Here is an 18,152-nt window from a genome sequence, read left to right on the forward strand (position 1 = left end):
GAAATGAAAGAGGAGAGAAAGTGGAAGGTGCCACCTGCCAGCCAGCCAGGGAAACCGAGGCACAAAACAAGGGGACATGGCCTCATGCCCAGGCTCCAGAAGCAAGCAAGGGACTCCCGCCAGGGCCCAGCTGCAGCCCCTGTGGTCAGGAGACAGATCTGGGCCAAGACTCTCAGGGCACTTGATTCCCGACTAGGAGGAGGCCCCAGCTGGCCCAAGGGGGCCAGGCCCCGAACAAGCTCCTGAGGGCACCCAAGCCCCACCAGACGCAAACTCTTCACCACTCCACAGCTGCCGGAGGAACGGCACCTTGGTGCCCCCCAGCTAGATCCTGCATCCTCCTAAGGCTAGAGGCCCTCCTCGCCCCCGCAGACTTCCATTTGCTCCCCGGACCTGAACGGTACAAGGTGGCTTCCTCTTCCTGCTTCCCAAAGGGTCCCACGCCCTCTCTGTGATCCACTCAAGTTCAGCTTCTGGCATGTTCTATGCTCACTCTGCTAGCTTCAGGGCAGAGCAGGGCAGGCCTGGGCCCCAGGCAGACCAGAGAAGAGGAAGCTACTGACGCAGCCCTGTGGATGTCTGAGCCAAGTCACGAGGCCATGGGGGGGTAAGGAGACAGACCCAAGGACAGAAGGCGACATCCCAGACGAGGCTGGAGCACAGTCCCTCTGGGAGCCCAGCATTGTCTGCCTTTGCCTTTCTCACCTCCCAGTGCTGTGGAGAGCATGCTGGGAGAAAGCTTATGGGAAGCATCACCTCCCAAAGGAAAGGATACAGGTTCGAAGCCAGCAGAGACCAGGGTCCAATCCCGACCTTGACTCTTACCTGGCTGTGTGACCTGGAAGAGATTTCTTCCCTGTTCGGAGCCTGTTTCCCCTTCTGTAAAATGGAGCCAAGGACCCTAACCCCATGCGGTAATTGTCAGGATGGCCTTAAATGTGAAAATGCCTGGCACCAGACCTGAGTCATCAAGACACCCTGGGGAGCTACTGGGCAAATATCTCAGAAACTGGGGCCAGGAGGGGCACCCCGAAGCAACTTTCAAAGCAAGTTCACCCACCCCCACCACACAGATGCTCCGCACTAGAACCTTCGGCAAGAGCACCCTGTCTGGAACAGACAGTTCACACCACCATCTGGGGAATGGACACCCAAGGAAGAGGATCCAGGAGTCCCAGCCGGATGAGCCAAGACAGCATTGTTAGGCGATGTTGGAAGCAGGCCAGAGGAGAGGTAGAATGGGGGCGCCTGAGCCCAGAAAAAGCCGGAACTCAAGAAGAAAGAGGGATTGAGGGAAGCCTCTCAGGCAGAAAAAACGAAGAAAAAAAGCAAAACAGTGAGTTCCTGAGCTCCCCACCCACACTGAAGATAAACATGAGGAAATGGGTCTGGCCTGAAGCAGGAGATACTCAAGTTAGACAGCAGGCAGAACTTCCAATGAAGCACTACACCTACAGAGAGGTCCCTGTTTTCACTCCATTACTTCCCCACTCTCCTTTAAACCTCAAATGACGTTTGAGTCTTCAACTTTCCATTACTCAGCATAAAACCTCAGTATTAGAAGTCCCTGTTCTCCTCAGCAGGAAAATAGGCCAGCCTTGCTTCCCTGATCCCCAAATCTCTAGACTCACTCAGCCCAGCACTCTCCGTACTGATTCTCTGGCAGAAACCAAAACTCAGTGCTACCATCCATGGCCATCTCAGATGCCTGGAGTAGGGGACCACTTCCCATACAGACATCTACTCCTAACCCCTCAGAAACCCCTTCTTCCTCAACTAGGCCTTGCCTGGGCCACGCAGACCTGGCTCTGTCTAGTACCAATTGTCCCCTTCCTTAAGTTTTCTGTCTGGGAGGAGAGGGAAGGGTGCACAGGCTGAGGGTGGGAGCAGGGGACGCGGGACTTGTGAAGCAACTTGGGGACGGGGGAAAGGTTAATGGAACCCCATTATTGCTCCCGAAAGCTTGTAAGAAAGGGCTGGGACTGGGCTAGAAAAGAAGCAAAAATGGGCTTGGAAATAGAAGAGGCGCATGCAACAGACACACACATACATAAAACACACGCCCCTGCGGGACAAAGTGAGCGTCCTGGAGAGTCAGGGCCAGGGCTGGGGCCCTGTAGACAAGGAGTGGGGGACCAAGACAGAAAAGAATGAAGGGAGTAGAGCTGAGTACCGCCCAGACAAGAGAAAAGTAGGTGCTAAAGGAACTTTCTGACCATTTTGGACCCCAAATGGCATACAAGCCTGATGCAAAGAGTATGCAAACGAGGTTGCCCCACAGGGAATTCTTTGACTATGCTTGACCCTCAGGAGACGTCAGTGTGTGGTGTGTCCTGTGGAGGTAAGAACCACCTCCAGCCCCCCAGCCCCTCACCTCCCTGCAGGCGGCCCCTCCTTCCCTCCAGCCTTGGGCCCCAGAGGGCTTCAGGGGGCCTCTCCCCCCACCCTTGGGTCTCTTTCTAGGCCCCCAGAGCTCCCCCTATCTCTGCCCCTCACACCCCAAACTTCCTCCTTCCTCAAGGGGCTTGTCCCCTAGCCCACAGGAGGGGGACCCTGCCTCCCACGGAGAGAAGCTTTCTGTTGATAAAAAGAGGAAGGGAGGCCGCCAAAGGGAAATGAACTTATCAACACTTATAGGGGCAGACAGGCAGCGAGGGCCCCTGGGATCCCCCCAGTCAGCCCTCTGCCTCCCCGGAGATGTCCTCCAGCCCAGGCCCACCAGGGTCCCTCCTGGCTTAAAGTTCTTCTGAAAGGGAGACCCTACAGCCTGCCCAGATCATCCTGGTCTCTGGTTTCCCAACCCTGGTTGGCTGGGAAGTGCTCCCAATTGTCCAACCTGTTGCTGTTTTCAAGCTGGCTTCACACATCCCTGCCCCGTCAGTGGCCCCCAGGCCATACTCAAGACAGGTGATAGCTAACACAGGAAGAGAGAAGACCCTGCCTCTGGGTCCCCAGAAAGACTGTGTCTTCCAGCCCTCCTGACCAGCCACACAGCCTCTCTCCCTGCCAACGGGGCTCCTTTTTTTCTTTTTTTTTTAAGATTTTATGTTTAAGTCATCTCTACACCCAACATGGGGCTCGAACTCGCAACCCGAAGATTAAGAGTCAGACACTCTACCGACTGAGTCATCCAGCGCTTTGCTCTCCTGCAGAGGACAGCAGCTGAAGCTCTGAGAAGTGAAGAGGAGGGCATTCTTCCAGTGCCGTGGACCAGCGGGGTACACACATTTACTTGCACTCCCTCTTGAAACTCCTCTAAAACAACAGCAAGATTTTTTCTTTTTTAATTAAAGCAAAAAGCCGGGAAGACAAATAAAATCAAAGAGGAGAAGACCCAACCGCAGAGTGCCATTCAGCACAGCGCAAGGACTACAGCTGCTGGGATAGTAAACCCCTTCTGTTCCAACTGGTGGCTAGCTACTGCACACTTATCACCCTTGACAACAGTATCAAAATTCTGGGAGCTGGAGGACAGACGGATGAGCAGGGTCTGTGAGCCCCAGAGAGCCGCACCCTGAACTGGCTGCAGGAAGAGCCAAAGCCAGGAAGCCACCAGACCCTTCGGCACGGGACCCTCCAAAGCCTCTGAACTGATGGAGGCAGATACTTTGGGGGTGGGGGCGAACGTGAACTTAAACTAGAAGATAGGTAGAACATTGGAGAAGCGACCCAGATATAGACAGGATGCTCCCCAATGCAGCCGCCTGGCCAGGTACTCAAGAGTGAAGCCCTTGGTGGGTCCGTTCCCACCCTCAGAGCAAACCATCCACCCATTAGGGTCCCATTTGAAATATAAGCCAAAAACCCAGACTGCAGGGAAAGCTTAACAGAGAAGAACTAGAGAGGCAGAGCCACTTGGAGGAAACAGGTGGGGAGCAGGGAGAAGAAACCGTCAAGATAAAGTTATTGGCATTCACAGAGGCCAGAGAAGAGGATGCATCTACTAAACAAGAACAGTAGGCATGAATGAATGAATGAATCAATGAATGAATGAATGAATGAATAAATAAATAAATAAATAAATATTCAGAAAACAAACCAAACAGCTCTTGGGGATTAACTGAAAAGTACAGAGCCCAGACTGAGGCCCTCACTAGGCACTGGCCCATACCTGCCCCTTCACCCACTCTGCACACACAGGCAGCAGGCCAGACTCTCCTCTCCAAGAAGCCCTGCACACCCCTCAGGGCCCCAGAGTCCATGACAGGAGTGATCTGGAGACCAGATGAAGCGGAGACTCAGACCCGGTGAGGGACCCAAGAGGCCAGGAAGAGACAAGAGTCCAGGTCCCGGGGCTGGAGCTGGCCAGAGGCCGCCAGCTTGGTGAGCCTGTAGACCACCCCCCCACCCCACCCCCGCCCAGAGCCCTGTCCACCACCGGCCCGGCAGAGATGCACCTAGCAGTAGCCCCGAGAGGTGCAAGGCCCATCTTCCAGGTAGGAAAAGCTCATGCTCAAATAGGTCGAGTCACTGCTCAGGGTCCAGGGCAAGAGAAGTACAGAGCTAGGAATGCGAATTCATGCCTTAACCTTCCTGCAACAAAACCGTCTTAAGGCTGGAGTGTCTATGCCTCCAGGCTGAGAGTCTCGACTTGGGTTCAAGTCCTGGCCCTTGACACTTACCAGCGAGGAATCCTGGATTGATCCCAGCACTCAGTTCACGTCCCTCTGCCCATATGTCACCCACCAGCACCAGAAAGTCCCTCCCAGGTGTTGCTGGGACCCATGGCCCTCCAACCAGGCTTCTGGCTGCAGCAGGGAGGTGAGGAGGCCCCAGGGCCCCGGCAGAATATGTCCCCCAAGGAGACCATGAGGGACCTGTGGGGTGGACCCTGCCTCGGCCCCAGGCTGCCCTGAAAGCACCCCAAGCATGGATCTATTTTTAACCAGGCCCCAGCGGGCAGCCAGCCACCCAGAGTTATTCTAGACTGTGGGGTCATCAGGCTGGCCAGGGTAAAGGGGAGCCAGGGCTGAGGCTGCGGAAATGGCACCCCTGGGAGGAGACACCCGCAGACTTAGGGAGGGGCTGGAAGAGCAGAGTCCAGGCAAGGAGTCAGGGCCAGGGAGGGCTGAGTTGGGGGCAGAAGTCCAGAAAAGGCTAGGATAATGGGATAGCAGTGGGTGAGAGGGTCTCCCTGGAACTGGCATCGAGGGGTGGGGAGGGCGTCTGCCTTGTCTCTCCTCGGGGACCGGGGGCCGTGCCAAAGGAGGCAGAGGCTAGGCTGAGAACAAGGGGTGGGCATGGACGGAGTGAGCTGGGAGGACAGGAAGGGGCAGGGCAGGGAGACGAGAGACAGTCAGACAAAAAGAGAGAATGACAAGAGAATCAGAGAGCTGGGTAGAGGTGGGCGGGGGACAGCACCCGCTCCTGGGGACGGAGTCTTGTCCTCACTCCACACACCCCAGGCCTGATCGCCCTCTCAAAATCACCTAGTCTCCTTCCACCCACCAGGGCCTCTCAGCCTTGGAGTAGAGGCCCCAAGACTGCTCAGCATCCCTGACTCCTTTCAAGAGTCCTCCTGGCCCCCAAGTTACATATAAAAGTCACCAAGCTCAGACATGAACGTGAGCGCGTGCACACGCGCGCGCACACACACACACACACACACACACACACACACACACAGCCCCCTGGGCAGTGATGGGACAATGAAGAGGGGAGAGAGGGGTGTCCCTTTATCCCCCTGCCCAGCCTTGGGAGCTCAAATCCACACAAAGAACTTCACAAAGGGCCTCTGGCTCCCGGAGGGGGAGATAAATGGGGGGAGAGTGAGGAAGGGGAGACCCCAGAGCTGGAAATGCCCAACAGTGGGTCTGGGAAGCAAAAGGGGAGCTGTTCTCACAGCTACAAGGGGCCACAGAAGAACTTAGGAGGAGGGGGGAAAAGAAGGGGGGTGCCCCATGGGCTCAGGGGGCAGGGAGAAAGCTAGGGTCTGGAAGTGGCTTCCTGGAGGAGGTGGTCAGAAGTACGAATCTGCTGGAGGCATTGAGAGAGAGGTAGCTGGGCTTCCTTGCCCAGCCTAGGTGAGGGAGCAATAAGCCGAACACCACCCTATCCCCAGAGAAGGTGGGGAGACCACAGACCACCCCATCTCCCATCCCCTTCCCTATGCTGCCTTGGGTCTAGCTGGAGAAGGGTGGATACCTTCTTCAGGGCTGAAGGCCAGGCCCAGGTGGGGTGGGGGGTCCCAGAAGAAGGATGGAACAGTCAAGCAAGATCATAGCTTCTCGCTCCAAAGAGGCCAGTGGGAACAAGAGGAACCTGTTCCTTTGTTCCTACTGCACACCCCCAACCCGTCCTATTGGGGGAGGGGGAGCTGTCCTGCAGGTGAGAAGCAGGAGAGAGGCCCTGTGCACACGCACGAGGCCTTAGGATTCCTGGCTCACGTCCTAGCCACACCAACAGCAGGGGGGCTGTTGACAAGTCACCTCCCGGGGCCTCAACCCCAATCCGTGAAATAGGGTAACAATGCCTGCTCACATCACTTTTCAGGGTTGTTGCGAGCATCACGTAAGGCTCTTTTTAAGGACATTTATTATCATTATCGCCAAGTGACCTCTGAGCTGCCAGACAAGTCAGAGATCCCAAGCCCAAGGCTCTCCCTCATTCCCACCCTCCCCTTCTACTTTCTGAGAGGAGTTCCCAGGTGAGGCTTCCGGCCAGCAAGTGAAGGGATCAACCAGATGAGCTCAGAGACTCCTTCCAGGGGAAGAAGGAAACTAATGTTTATTGGGGGCCTACTATGTGCTAGAAGCTTGACATACATCAGTCACCCCAATCTCCTGGCTAACCCTGCGAGGTCGGTGCTATCATTCCCATTTCCCAGATGAGGAAACTGAGCTCACAAAGTTATCAGGAGCAGAGCCCAGATTTGTGACCAGAGCAGCCCACACCCTGGGCCCGTGCTTTTCTACCACAAACCCTTCCTCATTTCATCACCGTAGTGTTCTAAGCTCCCCTGCCCCTGCCCCCACCCCCAATCCCTGCACCCCAGAGCAGAGCTCCCAGAACAGCCTCCTCCCCCAACACCCATCCCCAGCTGACCTCAGACTTCAGGACTGCAGAGGGTGACAAAAAAGGGACAGGAGATGCCAACAAGAACAGAGTGTGGACAGGCTGGAACACTGCTGCCTGCCCACGGTGTCCCAGGGCTTGGCATCGACTGTGAGGCTGGCTCCACATAGCAGCCTGGCGAGGTGGGCTCTGTGCGCCCCATTTTACAGGTGAGGAAGTGAAGGCTCAGAGACACGAAGTAGCTTTTCCAGGGCACCCTGCTAAGAAGCGGTAAGCAAGGATTCGCCCAGCTGCCTGTCCCCCAGTCCCTGCTCCCTCGGCAACCCGGCTGCCTCTCTGGGCTGAAGCCTTGGACCAGGTGGTGCTGAGTTCCCCAGGGAGCCCGGGGGTCTTGCCTCAGAATGCAGAAGAACCACAGAGAGCCCCCTCACCCCAGCGCTACCTCCACCACCTCACCCTCTGCTGGCTTTGTGCAATTCCATTAAGAAGCAAAGGAATAAATTAGCCCTGCTTAGCATATTGAGCGGCTGGGGTTCAAGAGGCCGCCTGGGTGGCTGACACATCTCAGTGCAGTCCGCCAGCGGCTGCAATGGTGGGGAGCCGATAGGGGCAGCGGGGGGAGGGGGCAGTCTGGCCAGGCTGGGCCTGCTCCGACCTCCCACAGATGGCCTCAGCTCAGTGCCCAGAAGCACTCACTCCTGCTCCAACTTCATTCCCCTAATGGTGTCGCAGCTTGGCACCTGCCCTCCGCACCCCTGCCCCGTGCTCCGGCCAGCCCCAGAGGACACCCAAGGCTAGTGTAAGGGGCGGTGTCAGGCTACCCATCCTCCCCAGGCTGAACTTGGAGATGGATGGCTCTGTTCAGGGGGGAAGAAGAGAACAGCACAAGGCAGAGTCTGGAATGCCCCCGGGGGTAGGCCCTCACTGGCCTGATGCACCCATGCCTCTGTTTCCCCCCTCGGCACTGAGGCACCCCAAGCACAAAGGAAAGATGGGGAGGGGAACAGAGGCCCGCACCAAAGGCCAGGTGGCTCGTCGCTCCACCCCAGGCAGGAGCACACCATTTAATATGACTAGGACAAGCGATATTAACTGAACAGCCAGGATCCAGCCTGAGGCCAGACCCAGCAGGCCGAGGCCTGGAAGGGAGCAGGACAGCCTGGGGCCCCAGTCTGCTGCCTCCTGCCACATCAATGGGTCACTCCCCTCCACCCCTCCCAACCCACCCTGGGCCCCCAGGCCCGAAGACCTTGTCCTCCTCCCTGTCTCCAGGCCCTGGGGCAGCCACAAGAATGCACCTTTCAGACCTCCGGCTGCAGGGAGCCGGACCGGCCAAGGCCCCAGCTGTGCACTTTGAAATCACTACTGTGCTTGCTGAGGCCAAGCCTCCGGAGGGGCCCCACCATTGTCAGAGTGCTGGGGCAATTCTAAAGCAGACTTGTTCCTGGCAGACACAACACTTTCGGCCAACTTGGGTTCATGGATTCCCTGTCGGCTTTGCTCCGGAGTGCACAGAGGTCTAGGACACTTCCATCCAACCCGGGCTCCCTCGGCCTCCCCTTCACTCAGGGTGGGACTTAAGTGGCCATCTGAAGGCTCTCCCAGCCTCCCCTGGCTCCTCCCTTTCACTCAGCCATTTCCCCTAATAAAATCCTTACACATTTAATCCCAGCTTGTTTCTCCGAGGACCCGGCCTAGTACAACCGCTCAGTAACCATAACAACAGCAACAACAATAGCGACCCTTCATGGAACGCTAGCGCTACGCCCCACACTGGTCTAAGTGTTTTAAGGGCAGCAGAGGATAGCGAGGTACAGGGAGGTCACATACTGCGCTCAGCGGTGCACAGCCCTGAAGTGGCAAAGCCCAAAGCTGACAACAGTTTGGTCCCAAAGTCCACTGGGCCACCACCACCCCACACTGGGTCCTCTAGGAGAGAGATGCCAGCCCTCCTGCTTTCTGCCTTCCGGGAAAGAAAGAGGTGGAAAAGGGAACTGCCAACTCCTGAGAGTGGGCAAGACGGACACGCAGAGAGAACCAAGCTGAAATTGAGAGAGAGAAAGAAGGCACAATGGCCCCCTGGAGACTCCTGATTCCTACGAGCAAGAGCGCCTCCCCTCCCCAGGGCAAGGACGGGCTGAGCTCAGGGACCACGGGGAGCAGAAGAGGAAGAAGGTGGCCCTGGAGCCCTTTCCAACCGCGCCCACTTCTTGCCATCCTTGGCCCACCACCCCCTGCCGCCCCCCTTGGGCATGTGACTAGGGTGTGCCAGAGGTGTCAGCCAAGGGACTCCAGACCCTGCAGCCCCCATCCCGCCCCGCCCTGCCATTCCTCATCCTCCATCCCTTGCAGGGCAGAGCCAACAGGCCTGGCCCAGCCAGGTCTCAGGGTCCCAACAAAGCCAGGCCTGTCCCCTGCCCGAGCCTCTGTGGGAGTGACATCTGGGCTGGGCAGCAGGTAAAAGTAAGCCAAAGCGACATGGCAGAGAGCCAGCTGTATGTCCTCCAGGTGAGTTCCCAGCTTAACCCCTGGCCTGCTGGACCAGAGTTCTCAAGGCTGTTGGTTAGGGGATGAAGGGGTTGGGAGAAGTGAACTCAGGGACAAAGAAGGGGAACCAGCTTCCAAGGGGCACCCGTACACCTGCACACATGCATACACACACACACACACACACACACACACACACGTGCACACACACAGATCCCGATTTGGTCCAGCCACATGAGAAAGACCCATCACTGGCTCCAGGCACCCCGCACCCACCTCTCATCCATCCTCCACCCTGTGCCAGGGATGTTTTAAAAGGCACACTCCACCCCCTCCCCATACACATACTGCTGAATCTTCCAGGGGCTTTCTATGACCCACATAAGTCTGAAGTCCAAACTCTTTAGCTTGGTACTCAAGGCCCTGCCCATGCTGACCCACCTCTTTTCCAGCTTCTGATCCAACCTCTCCCTTCCCACCCTATCTTCCAGCTCCCTGAGGGCACCACATACTTTCAAGCCCCTGAGCTTTCCTCCCTTGTGTCAGTGAACTCCTAGTCACCTTGTAGGACCCAGGTCAGCCTGTCACCTCCTCTGCGAGGGCTTTCCAGACAGCCCCAGGCAAAGTAGGACACCCCTTGCTCTAGAACCAGGGGACAGCTTATCCAGGCCTTCCTGCATATTGTCTCCCGATGATGTGTTTGGACATCCTCCCCCCACCGCCAACCTGGGCCTCTGAACGGGGGGGTGAGGACTTACTGAGGAAGACTAGTGTGTGTGCTCAGGACTCGGCAGAGGGCAGGTAAATGGGAGAGAGGAAAGGTGATGGGCACAAGGACGAAGGGTGGGCAGGTAAAAGAGAAGGAGGGACAGATGGGGGGCAAGGCAGATTTGCTGAGAGGGGAGCAGACAAGGGAGAACCGAGAAGCTTCTACTAGGTGCAGAAGCCGCATGTCACACAGGACTTCCGACAGAAGGCTCTGCCAGGAGGCTTTGAGGATTGGGCCCAAGGACACACCAAGGCATTCTTGACTCCTTGGCTTCAGCCGGGGCAGGCGGAGTGGGGTGAAGCGGGGTTTGATGGGGACCTTGAGAAGTTCCTGAGACGGGTGTGCTGGCAGGAATGAAAAGAGGAGCTGGACAGAGGCAAAACTCACACAGAGGCCACAGGACAACCCCCTGGGCCTCCTCGTGACTGTACCCCCTGCTGGCCCCTGCGGATCACAGTATCTCACTCCCTCCCACACTCTCCAAACCTCCAAAAGCCCTCCGTCAGTGGACCTCCGACCATGTTTGAGCTTGACCCCGGTGGTCTCATCCTCGCTCCCATCCCATCCCCACACCCACACCCACCCATGGGGTGCCCAGAGGAGCTCGGGCCCAGGGAGAGCCCCAAGGTGGAGCAGGGATCTCAGCTTCCCAAGCAGGATAGCTCACCCAGCGCAGCAGGCCACACCTGCCCGTGGCCAGACCCTGTGCCCGGCCTCCCCCTGGGTTCTCTCGCCTCTCTGGGGTCTCTGCCTGTCCCAGTCTCATATGCGGCTATCCTTCCCCTGGGCAGCCCTTATTGAGCCCATCCTCTGCTAAGTACCTAAGATACCAAATTTCTCAAAAACTGAACTCTGGTCTAAAAACAGTGGCTCTTTGGGACGCCTGGGTGGCTCAGCTGTTAAGCGTCTGCTTTCAGCTCAGGTCACGATCCCCGGGTCCCCGGGACGGAGTCCCTACATCGGGCTCCCTGCTCAGCAGGGAGTCTGCTTCTCCCTCTGCCTGCCGCTCCCCCTGCTTGTGCTCTCTCTCTCTCTGACAAATAAATAAATAAGATCTTTTAAAATAAATAAAATAAAAAAACACACTGGCTCCCGGACTTACTGGGGAGACAGACTTGTGAAGAGACGTCACCAGAAGTGCCCTACCACTCTCACATCCTTGGTCCAAAAGAAACACTACAGCCAAAGTCCCTCATCCCCTATCCCGGGGGGAGGTTTGGAGACCCTGGCTCTGCTCCGGGCCCTAGGACTTTTCAGGCTGGGAGAGGGAGGGGCTGGCCCGAAGTGCCAGGGCTGCTGTGTCTGGTGGGGAGGGAGTCCACTCAGGGACCAGAGTTGGGACAGTCAGCAAGGGGACTGAACCCCGAACATTTTGCCAGTGTTCCCTTTGCTCCCCACCACTTGGCTTCTTTGCAGATGGCAGCCTCCGCTTCCCACCCACAGGCCGCTGCCCCTCCAGGGGCTGCCATAGCTTGCCTGCCCTTGGCACCATGCTCTGTCCTGGTGCCAGGGGCCCTTGGCAAGTTCATACATCAAACAGGGAGGCAGCGGCTGGCTTCCTGCCCTTTGGGAAAGAGGGAAGGTTGGAGGCATGGCCCCATCCTCAGCTTCACACCCTCCTGACCCCACCAGGGACCCAGACCTAGCCCTAGAGAGTAGGTAAGTCCGAGAGAGGTGGTCAGCTGACTCCCACCCACCCCTACCCCAGTGCGGGCCTCTAGAGCTTCTTCCCCCTTCCCTTCCTACACTTGAGCCCCACCTTGAGAGGGACGGAAAGATGAGAAGGGTCACTACAAAGGGACATAGTAGGGTGCTAGAGACTCTCCCCTTCCCCAAGATGTCTCTCATCCCCCAAAATGCCTGAAGTGCTCCCTTTATAGAATGATGCCCCTGATTCTTGAGATGCTGGGGTCTTCCAGAGACACCCATCACAATAGAGGGATGAATCTACCCAACTGAAAGCAGAACCAAAAGACAGGGCCAAAAATGTTCATAGCAAAGCTATTCACAATAGCCCCAAACCGGAAAAAACCCAAACGCCTGTCAGTAGCAGAATTGATAAATAAACTATGTATCTTCACTTGGTGAAGCACTGCCCAGCAATGAGAAGGAACCCTCTATAAGCATGTGTGAGACAATGGATGAAATTCACACCCTTAATGTTGAGCAAAAGAAATCAGGTACAAAATAACTCCATTTGCAAGAAGCTCTACAATGGGAAAATCTATGTTGTCAGAAGTCAGGAGAGCCAGGAGAACCCTCAGAGAGGAATTGGCGACTGGGAGGGAGCAAGGAGAAAGACTTCTGGATGCTGGTAATGCTCCACTGTTGGCTGAGTGCTGGGTCATGGGCACATGGGTGTGTTCAGTTTGGGAAAAGTTCGTGGGCTTCTCTGCATTATGAAACACTTCATATTTATAAGATACTAGACCAAAATGGAGGAGTGCCTGATGCTGCCTTAGCAGCTGCCACCGAAGATGAAGGGGTCAGGTTCATACACACCTCCGCTTCGCCCCCACCCATCTCCAGCCCATCTCCTCCTCTTGGCCTTGTCCTTTCTCTGCCTGAATCAGGCTCGGCCTCACCCCCTAAGCCCTCCCCATGGCCAGCCGCCTCTCTAACCTAAACCACCACCCTCTCTCACCCAGATGACTACAACCGCCTACTCCAGGCAGGTCTCCTTGCTTTGCGCCTCACCCTTTCCTATCCATATCCACAGGGCATGGATGGCAGGGTTCATGGAGAGCCAGGAGCAGCCAGAGAAAGCCTCTGTCAGAGGCTATAAGGGCTCACACCTCTTCGTTTCAGGACCTTCAAGTGTGCTGTTCTCACCCCCTGGGAAAGCTTCTCTTCCCTACCTTCTGCTTGCGCTTCCCCCACCTTCCCAGTGGAAATCTGATCCCTCCATTGGCTCCCATGACACCCTTACTTCTCTCCCATGGTACAGTTTCCAGTAATGCATTTATTCGTGCAACTATTCATTTGCGCTCTGTTCTGTCTGTCCCGCTGGATTGACACCGCCTCTGAAGGCAAGAACAGGGGCTGTCTGCTTTCATGCCTTTATCTCCAGCTCCTAGCTCAATGCCCGGCTTAGGGCAGGTGCTCAAAAATGCTTCTTGACTAAAGGACTAAATCTTAATTGTTCCCACTACAACAACAACAAAAAATGATAACAATGTGACTTGTAGAAATGTTAGTTGAGGCTGCAGCAGTAATCATATGGCAACACATAAATATACCACATTGACGCATTGTACACCTTATTAGCCTTATACAGCGTTACACATCAAATGTATCTCAATAAAAATAAATTTTTAAAAATACATTAACTTACAATGAAATAAACTCAATTAAAAGCTAAGGTAATAAATACCCCAAACTACCCCCCACAAAAATTCTTGTTGAATAAATGAATGGCCAGGCCTTTGCAGGCAGCCTTTGGGGAAGGCAAAGCTGCCTCTGGAAACAAAACTTCCACTTGTGGAGGGTCAGGACACCTGGGTCATGGTCCTGACTCTGCCACTCACTTGTTTTGCGGCCATGGACAAGTCACTTCTCTCTGGGCTTCAGTGTGCTCATTGTGAAATGCAGGTATGAGATGCATCGGGCCCCTAGGTGGGCTTGAAGAGGCATATGACGTGTGTGTGTGTGTGTGTGTGTGTGTGCACATGCCCCTGCACATTTCCCTAGCAAGAACATACATAGCTTTCATCAGATTCTTAAAGAGATCTATGACCTCAAAAGGTTCAGAACCACTAACCAAGATCCTTTCCAGCTCTGGGGGTCTATGATCATATATAACTAGAGAGAAAGAGGAAGTAATCCAACCCATAGTAGAAAGAGTTAAAAAACTTCCATCAGGGGTGTAGGACCCCACAATAGGAACACAAGGGAGGCTGCAGGACCTGGCCTCCTGGGGAACTCCCAAACTCAACAGGGCTCTAGGTGATTGGGCAGAAGCCACACCAACTGACCCGGGGGGGGCTGGTTTTTCAAGAGAGGGGCCAGAAGCAATCCAGAGTCTCCTCCTCTCAGCTTCTGCCACCATCGGACAAGCACCCACTTGTCTTGGGATACAGCAGAAAGCAAGGAGGCGGGGCTGGCACTGGAGATGCCCCCCAGGCCCCTTGGCACCCAGGTCAGAGAAGGCTTGGCGGGAATGCTCAGGAGGGCTGCCAAACCCCACCTTCCCTTCTCCCGAGGTTGGCAGGCTGACATGTGGAACCAAAGGAGAGCTTAGGACGTAGGGCTATCATGGGACCCTGAGGAGGCCACCTGAGGGGTGAAGGGCCTATACCTCCAGGCCCCCAAAATCCAGAGCTGGGGTTCTGAGGCCTGGGAAGCAGAGTGGACAGGCCTCTCCAGAGCAAAGAGGAGGAGCAGGCCACAAGTCTTGGACGGAGGAGGAGAGCAGTGTGGGCAGCAGGGGCTGGGAGGACAGAGCAGGCCACCAGAGGGAAGGCAGGGTGGTCTGAGCAGAGGACAGTCTGCTTCGGGACCGGGCTGGGGGCAGCACGCAGGGGGAAGAGGGAAAGTGGCCTGGGTGGGAGGGGGCCGCCCCAAGGGGAGAGGGGGAGAGCAGGCTGTGGGTGGAAGAGGTGATATGAGCCTGCGGCCCAAGGAGAGAGGCTTAGCGTACCTATTGGAGGATGACGGGGGAACACAGTCCGTGATGATGGCATGTCAGTGGCAGGACTGTCAGTGGGAGGGCTCTGGCTAGGAGCCCAGATGCCAGAGTAACTTCTAAGCCCTGACTCCTGAGGGGAGCTGAGAGCCCAGGAGATGTTTATCCGCCACAAGAACGCGGTAAACGCCTCCTCCAGTGAAGTGATAGGCCGCCCAGCTGTTCTTTCCTGGGTCACGGGTCTCCTGAGAGTTGCGGGATAAATGGGGGCAGGGGGACCTGGCGAGGGGAGAGAGCAGCCAGCGACAGCTTCCCCCCCTGGAACCAGGGCCAGGGGAGCCATGGGCAAGGGCTGGGGCTGGGATGGAGTTTCATCCTGCAGATGAAGGAGGAGGTGAGTCATGGGCGAGCGCCAGGCACTCTCAAGAGGCTGCTCAGAAACCAGCTCATCCGAATGCAGACAGACACTTGTCCCCATCCCTGTCCCTGTGGCTGTCACACATCCACGCACTCACTCCTCACCCCCCCCTTCTCCCTTCTCCTTGATCACCCACCTCCACTGCCCCTGGCTTCTTCCTCCATCTCAGCCCCGACTGCCTGTCCCTGTCCCTGTCCCTTCCCACCCTCACGTGGCCCGCCTGGCCCCCCGCCCCCAGCTGCCTGCATCTCGAGTGCAGAAGGTAGGGAGACAGAGAAAGTGAAGTCAAGAAGGGTCTGAGATAGGAACAGATGAGGGAGGGACCCTGTGAACTCACTTCCGCCTGAAACCTCCAAGGACAGAGGAGGGTTCATGAGGCTCTGAGGCGGAGAAGCCCTGATGACCTCTGGAGGGGCCTGACCGTTGGAGGTTGGGCCAGGTCACTTTCACTCTCCAGACCCTCTGCCCCTGTGCCAGGACTAAGAAGCAATAGTCTGAGATACCCAGCTGACACCCCAAGGCCTCACCCTACCACGGTGCACTAAGCTAGCTCAGGCTCCCATCAGAATCCCCCCTGGGCCACCACTACAAGGTCTAAGACAACTACTACACCCCACCAAGCCTATTCCTCCCCATGATCAGTCATCACAATGATGACCAGGGCTAGAGCTCAGGAAGGACAGAGAGTTCAGTTGGTAAATGTAGCCTCATGCCTGGCACTGTGTATAACCACGAATACGCTCTCATCCTGCCTTGGAGGAACATCTGGTCAAGTGAGGCAGAGGGGTCACCAGCACGTGCGGGCACACACACACATACACACCCCTGGCTTCACGGGTTGCCCCAGTGTGGGGAAGAAGGGCTGGGATACAGCCACATGGTACATTTTGAGTTGCCCGAACCCTGTGTGCTCCAGGTGGAGGGATGTAAGACACCAGCATAATCCAAACCCCGCACAGCAAACAAATCTGAGGAGGCTGGAAACTTCCCAGCCCCCAGACAGGGAGGTAGGTTGGGATAAAGCAGGTAGCCTAGAGCAAGTTATCTAGTCCTACCTAGTAACCCCAAATGTCTCCCTGTCCTCCTCTTCCTCCTTGGAGAAATCTAGTACCCACACCTAGTGGTGCCCGGACAGACGCCTCATGCAGAACAAACACCTGCCTCCCAGCACAGGCCTATCCCCAACCCTCTGGGTCAGCTGCCCACTTGCAAGATGCCAAGACTTACTAGAAATGAGAACGCGGGGGGGGGGGGGGGGGTGTCCAGCTGCCCAGATCATCTTCAGGTCAGCCCTTGCTCTGCTATGGCCTTCCTGGTCCAGAAGGCGCCCTCCCTCCTGCCTACAGAGGTGGGCGACCACCGCCACTGCTACCCTAGGACACACAGTCAACTCTGGACCAGCTCAGGGGATATAAATTCTTTCAGTGCCTTTCCCCAGAGCTCCCAGCCCTGCCCAACTTGGGTGGCTCCTACACCTCACCTGAACCATTTGCCCTTTTAAGCGTCAGGTTAAATCCGCCTCCTCCCGCGGACACAAGAGACCCAGGAGAGACCTCGGCCCAGCTCTCGGCCCCTTCACCTGGGGTCCCACCCGCGCCCCACCCCGACTGCGGGCTAACAGGCGCTTCCCGGGCCTGGCTCCCTACTTGTCCCAGGTGAGCCGGGCTCGCCCCGCCACCGCCACCCGCTCCCCGCCCCCCCGCCCCCCGGCCGCCCCGCGGCGACCTACCTGAAGCGGCAGCCGCCCGCTCTCGGCGCAGGCGGAAGCCCCGGGCTCCCAGCGCTCGACCCGCGCCGGGGCCGGGGGGCTCCCCGGCGGCTGGGGGCCGCAAGGGGGCCCGGGCTCCAGCGCCTCGCAGCACACCAGGCTCACGGTGCAGCCCATCCCGCCGGGCGCCCGGCGGGCGGGGGCCGGGGGCGGGGACGAGGGCGCGGGGCGGGTAGCGGGAGGAGTGGGGGGAGCCGGCCCGCCCTGGCCAGCGCGCGGCCCGGGGGCGCCTCGCAAGTCTGGGGGGGGCGGCGACGCCCCCGGCGCGCCCCCACCCGGAGCGTCCTGGCCCCGCGCCGCCAGCCAGCCGGGGAGTGCGGGCCGGGCGAGGGGCGGCGACGCGGGCGCCAGGGAGCAGCCGGGGGCGGAGAGAGTCCCGGGGGCGCGGGGAGGGGCGGCGGCGGGGTGAGGGGCCCGGGCGGCGACCGGCCGAGTCTGGGAGGGCGAGAAAAAGCCCGACGGCTGGGCAGATAGGAGACAGAGCGAGGGAGAGACCGCGGACGCGTGGACGCGGGGACCCGGGGGACTGAGAGGGGGACGGAGCCTCTGCGCGGGGAGACCAAGTCCCAGAGAGGGAGAGACGGGCAGGAGTGGCGGCGGGAGGGCAGAGCCGGGCTCGGTCACCGCGTGTGCCACTGTTTACATGCGGTTGCTGAGGTCTGGGGAACCGTCGTCTGCGCGGGCGCCTGCTCCTCTGTTCACTGCCCCCAGTACCCGCCGTCGGGCACCCCAGCCTGGAAAAACGAGGACCGGGAGGTGGAAAGACCCCAGTCTCTAGGAGGCCGAGCATAGGCAGGGTGGGAGGGCCACGGCCTCGCGGGGCCACCCAGCCGGCCCGGTCCTGGATCCAAGCGTTCACGGTGGTTTCACTTCCATTCTTTTAGCAGGGGGTGCCGGGTTGGGCAGAATGACACTGGGGACCAGGAGGAAGAGGGAGATACAGGGGGGAGGGGGGCTCTCCCCACGTGCACCACGCTTCCACCGAGAGACAGAACCCAGGCAGTCTGGAGAAGCAGCAGTCACAGCCTCTCTGTGCCACCTGGTGGGGACGAGGGAGAAAGACAAGAGCTAG

The 18,152-nt window shown here is 57.7% G+C and overlaps 1 protein-coding gene across 7 annotated transcripts in view; it reads right to left on the bottom strand.

Moving 5' to 3' along the window:
* The window catches only part of TNS1 (tensin 1), a 225,655-nt gene extending 208,472 nt beyond the window's left edge, over positions 1 to 17,183 (bottom strand). For all 7 annotated transcript variants that reach the window (XM_027590752.2, XM_027590751.2, XM_027590750.2 and 4 more), the window contains exon 1: positions 17,042 to 17,183. The gene's annotated coding sequence lies outside the window, so the exon portion shown is untranslated. The remainder of the gene's footprint in view (positions 1 to 17,041) is intronic.
* Positions 17,184 to 18,152: the final 969 nt, after the last annotated feature.

This window comes from Zalophus californianus, chromosome 3 (genome assembly GCF_009762305.2).
Source record: "Zalophus californianus isolate mZalCal1 chromosome 3, mZalCal1.pri.v2, whole genome shotgun sequence".
In the NCBI taxonomy this organism is placed as follows: Eukaryota; Metazoa; Chordata; class Mammalia; order Carnivora; family Otariidae; genus Zalophus; species Zalophus californianus.